Below are 6,519 nucleotides of genomic sequence, written 5' to 3'. Positions count from 1 at the left end.
GAAATGGAAGATTGGGCCAATTTGATGATGTTTTCATGTCTATTTTTTTTTTTTCCAGGAACATCTTGATGTATAGGCAAACAGTCAATGGTGTTAGAGAACATAAATATTGACAATAGATGTGACAGTAAAATTCGTCTTCTTGCCATATTCCAAGGAAAAGTCAGACGTGGTTGTTGCAAGATTTCTGCGACTCCACCAGCCGCAATTTCTGGCCTTCTATTTCAACAAGATCGCACATTCTACTAGATTCTATTAGCACGATTACATATAAGTTCACCACCATCAATTCACCGCGAGGAAAGTCCACCACGAGGAAAGTTTACCAAGACAATATATCCCTCTCACTACTTAATTGAAAAAAAAAATGGAAAGAAACATAAGTAATGGAGACCCTGCGGTGAATTGATGACAGTGAACTTAGCGGACATGTAGCATAACATTCAACCTTAAATTTCTAACTGCTGAGTTCAAAGCTATCATTTTGTAGCGCTACTTCTTTTTAAATCTTCGCACCACCATTTGAGAGAAACGGCTACCGCTATGAGAAGTACTGGTCACATCGTTCATATCACTGAAGTGGTTACGTGAAGGATGAAAAGCAAATATGACCTTGGCAGGATTTGAACTCATATACATATATAGGTATACACACACACACACACACACACACACACACACATATATATATATATATATATATATATATATGTGTGTGTGTGTGTGTGTGTGTGCGTGTGTGTATAGAGTACAACGTGCGTACGTGCGTATGAACGTACCTGCCAACCTACATACATATATACATACAGAGTGTGAGAGAAAGTAATATATAATATTTAGGTCAAAGTTAAAATAAAAACAAGAGACAAACTAGCATGATGTATCATATACTCGCTATTTTTTTACTGTTCTTTACTTTTAGATATTCAAAACAAAGATGAACTGGTTTATACTAGAAATAAGCGGTTGAAAGCTGTCAGTGATGTAACGGGTAAGTGCGCAGAGGTAAGGGAAACCAGCAGTATTAATTGTCTTTGTTTTTAAGTGTGAATTTCTATGTGTTTGAGTGAATCTGGGAAATTAATTGTTAAACAGAAAAGCTGAATATTTGGACTATTATTGTCTGATACAAAAGACAAATATTATCCAAAATCTTTTATCTTTTATCTGTTTCAGTCAGTAGGCTGCGGTCATGCTGGGGCACCACCATGAAGAACTTTTAGTGGAATGAATCGACTCGGGTACTTCTTTGTCTTTTTTAAGCCTCCTACTTATTCGATCAGTGTATTTTTCCCGAAACACTACATCACGGGGGCGTAAACAAACTAACACTAATTATCAAACAGTGGTGGGGGACAAACACAGACGGAAAGACACATACGCTCACACACACATATATACAAACACACACACGCACACACACGCTCTCTCTCTCTCTCTCACACACACACACATACGTATATATATATATATATATATATATATATATATATAAATGTGCACATATACATATATACGACGGGCTTGTTTCAGTTTCCGTCTACCAAATCCACTCAAAGGGCTTTGATCAGTCAGAGGTTATAATAGAAGACACTTGCCACTACTACTACTACTGCTACTATTATTATTATTATCATTATTATTATTATTATTATTATTATTATTATTATCATTATTATTATTATTATTATTATTATTATTATTATCATTATTATAATCGCACGAAGCTTTTACAGCGGCACTTCGAAATTCTACCTAAATTTCCAGAACACAAGTCGATGTAGTATGTAAAGTAAACATGTATTGAAATTATTCAAACTATGTCACTGTGTTTCCGAATCCTGCTGCATTTTATATGGAGTTTTGGTTCTTCGACCAGTATGTTGGAAATACGCTAGTTTATCTTTTATTAGCCAGAAAGATACTAGTCGAAAGGTAGCAGAGAGAGAGAGAGAGAGAGATCGAAAAGGAAAGAGAGCGAAGAGAAACCTGAGATATATTTCATAATATTTAGTCTTCCAGCTCAATATTTTAACGTTAAAATGTACTCGATTCTATTTTGCTTTTCATAATTCAGACCCCTATGTAATATAACCTAATGACGTAATATAAACCACTGACGAACCGGGATAATTTTCAGTATAAGTTACTCAAAAGAAATTCCTCTCATTCTGGAAATGTATATATAATTATTGCAAAGGAGCACTAAGCAACACTTTGGATCAATCTAAAATGATAGGGAAATCTTAAAAATAATAAATTTTAATCTATTTTGGAAAAAAGAACTTTGTATTTATTCGCGATTTCGAACAGCATTTTTACCCAAATCTTATAGCTGATTCTCTACAACTCTCAGATCCTAGGTCACCTTTCTTCTTACTTCTCATCTCCATATTTAAATTTAAATTCATTTATCTCTCACTTCCGCCCGCCAGTCTAAAACCTGCTGTCATGACAATATTATTACAGTAATTAAAATTTAAAAAAAAAAAATGAAAGTAATATCCATCAAATATAGCAACAAAATATTACAGTAATTTCACGTTTCACTATTTTGCAATTGTCGATTTTTCTCATAAATAATCTTGGAAGAACTTAATAGGATTTTAAAAACCTATTAAATTCTTCGAAATCAATTCACATTTTATTCCTAGTTATATTTCATATGAATTTTTAACAGTTATGTTGTTTTGGGATTTGTCATTTCTCTGCGATGCTTTTTCGGCGAATGGATGTATCTTTTTTCGGGGTTAGCAAAATGAAATACGCGTCGCGTGCTGAGGTACATGTAAGCGATATTCCCAACTTCAAAATTGCTGGGTTTGTGCCTAAATTAAAAACATTTATATTTATAAGGTTCGATCTTTCTTTACAAGTTAATAATGATACATTGGACAATATGAACAGAAAGGATATTTTATTCATATATATATATATATATATATATATATACATATATATATATATACATACATATACATACATATATATACATACACACAAATACACATAAACATATATACACTTGGAGAAAATCACCCGGACGTCGTTGTTTCTTCTACTGTATAATGTACGTCTGTGTGCGTTCAAAGATGTACGCCAGCCTTACTTGATACAACAATGTGCGGAAACATTTCCCCAAACAAATCCTTTGAATAATTCTTCGTAAAACTATTTGGCTTCATGCCCATTCAAAAGATACGAACAATCTCATAATAAAAATGGCGTAAGAAATTAATGTCTCATGAAAATGTAAAGTACAAATATAAAAGGAAGGCTTAATCTACAAGCAATAATCATTTCTGTTCCAGTTTTGAACGCCGACGTTTCAAGCACCATATTAAACGATTTAACGTTACACCGTAAGATAACAATAAACATATTAATTGAATGGCTTGTTTCGGAAAATAGTAGTTGTTGTGAAGATATACAAAGGCAGTCCCACACACAGACACACACACAGACACAAATACACACACACACACAAATGAGTATAAGCATATATATACGCTGGTATGAACGTATTTGTGGCTATATATATATATTTATATATGTATACACACACACACACACACACACACACACACACACACACACACATATATGTATTATTATTACGGAGATGTACTTGCATGGAAAGCGACTTGATCTGAGATTGTGTGCTGTAAAACAATGGTGGAAGGTGTTTATAAGCCATTTAAAACACACACAAACACCGTTAGAGTCACTTCAACATTCAAAGTTAATGTTTCAAAATATTTTCGTCGCTTCATTATTTAATAAACAGTATAATTTTTATGAACTCATCGATGTAAACAACTCAGACACCATTTTATAACACGTCTGATGCCTTCAGGCAATCCTCGCGCATATAGACTTATACACATATTCTGAAAAAATCTGACTGTTGCATATGGTTTACACACACACAGACTGACACAGACACACACAAACACATATACACAAATACGTACGCACTCATACGCACATATACACATATATATATACACATATATATACACATATATATATTACTTTCGCAATTACTGTAACCTTATGTTGAAACATATGTTATGCCATATATGTAGATAGATAGATAGATAGATAGATAGATAGATAGATAGATAGATAGATAGACAGACAGACAGACAGACAGACAGACAGACAAATAGATAGATAGAGAGGCATGCATGCATACAAGCATACTTACATATCTATCCACCCGTTTGTGCATGTGTCTAGCTATATATTTATGCAATTCGTGGATAACCGAAGCTAGAAATGGTTATCAGATACATACACACATACACCTTTTTACACACACTATCACCCGCATTTTCATACATTTATATTCATGTCTACATGCAAACATATTGTAGTATAACCTAGAAATACGTATCCGTGCATATATAGACAAGCTGTCGAAAAACATAACAATAGTTATTTAAATTCTTGTTAATCACATTTTAAATAGCATCTGACGAATATGTTTATAATAATAATAATAACATGAAGAGATAGAAAAGGAGACGATGAGGAATAATTTTAGAACAACAACTGAAGGCATTCTCTAAAATCATTGGCAAAATTACAAATAATTGTATTTAATTAAGAATACTTGCGAAGGCGGTGAGCTGGCAGAATGGTAAGCACGTAAGATGCGTCACAGCATTTCTTCTGGCTTTGTGTCTTGAATTCAAATGCTGCCGAGGTCGAATTTGCCTTTCACATCTTTCGGGGTCTATAAAATAATACAGTATTTACATTATTTACATTATTTACATTTGGCGCATAATTGTTCCCATCTTGTTTGTTGTTAACACAACGTTTCGGCTGATATACCCTCCAGCCTTCATCAGGTGTCTTGGAGAAATTTCGAACCTGGGTTCTCATTCCTAAGGTATTTTTCGATGTTGTTATTATCATTATTATTATCCAGGTCACCTGAATAGTAATAATAATAATAATATATTTTTTTTTTGCCCACAAGGGGCTAAACATAGACGGGACAAACAAGGACAGACAAAGGGATTAAGTCGATTACATCGACCCCAGTGCGTAACTGGTACTTAATTTATCGACCCCGAAAGGATGAAAGGCAAAGTCGACCTCGGCGGAATTTGAACTCAGAACGTAACGATGTGTGCGTGTGTGTAGAAACGCTCATTGATTCTCTAATCTTACACTTCATTGCTTCATCGACTCCAGTATATTATTGCTATCACCTTCTATTAGTTTTCCCAGTGGAAGAAGGATAAGGATAGCTCCTTCAGATTTGGAACTGGAAACGTAAGGGGGATGCCAGCACTTGACTGGTAATTACTAAAACTGAATAGAACGGATCAACGCAAAAAGAAGTGCCTTGCTCAAAGACACAACGCATTCTCAACCCAGGAATTGAACTCATGACCCTAACCCCTTGGCCACTCGCCTATACATCCACACAGATACATACACAAAAATTATCAGTGTAAAAGTTGTAAAGGCGGTAAGATGGCAGTATTGTTAGTGCGTCGAAAAACATGACCAGCAGTGTTTCTTCAGGTTACGATCCTAGTTCAAATTCTGCTGAGGTCAGTTTTGCCTTTTATCCTTTCCGTATCGATAACATAAATTAGCAGTCAAGTACTGGATTCGATGTTATCGACTAATTTCTGCCCCTAAAATTGCTGGCCTTGTGCCAAAATCTGAAACCATAATTCAAAGTTGTAATCGATTTATTCTTACGATCTACTGATTTGCTTGTTTGTATTCATTACCGTAACTGAAACGTTAAATTCAGGAATCAGATGTCGGTATAGGGATTATTGAGGCATCGGAGCATCGGATATTTGGAACATTGGATATTTGTTCTGGATCTCAGCAACCTGCGTTCAAATTCTTCCGTGGTTAAATTTACTTTTTATCATTTCGAAGGTGATAAATAAGCTATCAGCCTAATATTGGGGATAGGGGTTCAATTTTTTTCAATCACCCCAGCACCGCTCTTTCTCTCTTTTTCTCTATTTCCTCCTCGAGAGTCATTTAAAAAATTTTTTTAAATAAAATAAACTCCTCGAAGAAAGCAACAAAAGGTCATCATCGCATTCTTTCACGAAACTTTATTAAAATTAATCACAAGCACCACATACTTGACAAGGAAGTCACCAGTGTCGTTCGTTGACCTGATATTCTTAGAATACACAAGTGAAGAAGTTGCCCAGATGTTTCTGTAAGAATGAAAACCTTTCTCTCATATATATATGTGTGACGTAAAAGAAATCTGCTATTATATTGTATCATTTTCATAAGACGAAGGCGGCGAAGTGACAGAATCGTTAGATTCTGTCACCGTATTTCGCCTTGGCGAAATGCTTAGCAGTATTTCGTCCGAGTTCAAATCCTGCCGATGCTGACTGTACCTCTCATCCCTCGGAGTCGATAGAATAAGTACCAGTTGAGCACTGGAGTCGATTAACCGACCTGGGTAACAGTATAAAACAAACTGCACACCTCTGCTAAGCCATGTCGAGCTAGTAT

The 6,519-nt window shown here is 34.8% G+C and overlaps 2 long non-coding RNA genes across 3 annotated transcripts in view; one reads left to right on the top strand and one right to left on the bottom strand.

Annotated features, from left to right (window-relative positions):
- Positions 1-899: 899 nt before the first annotated feature.
- Positions 900-6,519, top strand: part of LOC128249185 (uncharacterized) — a 178,569-nt gene continuing 172,949 nt past the window's right edge. For both annotated transcript variants that reach the window (XR_008265282.1, XR_008265287.2), the window contains exons 1-2: positions 900-1,005; positions 1,177-1,241. This is a non-coding gene — a long non-coding RNA (uncharacterized LOC128249185). The remainder of the gene's footprint in view (positions 1,006-1,176; positions 1,242-6,519) is intronic.
- The window catches only part of LOC128249186 (uncharacterized), a 34,297-nt gene continuing 32,311 nt past the window's right edge, over positions 4,534-6,519 (bottom strand). The window contains exon 3 of the long non-coding RNA XR_016243909.1: positions 4,534-4,741. This is a non-coding gene — a long non-coding RNA (uncharacterized LOC128249186). The remainder of the gene's footprint in view (positions 4,742-6,519) is intronic.

Source organism: Octopus bimaculoides, chromosome 12, assembly GCF_046866305.1.
Source record: "Octopus bimaculoides isolate indiv1 chromosome 12, ASM4686630v1, whole genome shotgun sequence".
Classification (NCBI taxonomy): domain Eukaryota; kingdom Metazoa; phylum Mollusca; class Cephalopoda; order Octopoda; family Octopodidae; genus Octopus; species Octopus bimaculoides.
This window is presented reverse-complemented; position numbering and strand designations above follow the sequence as displayed.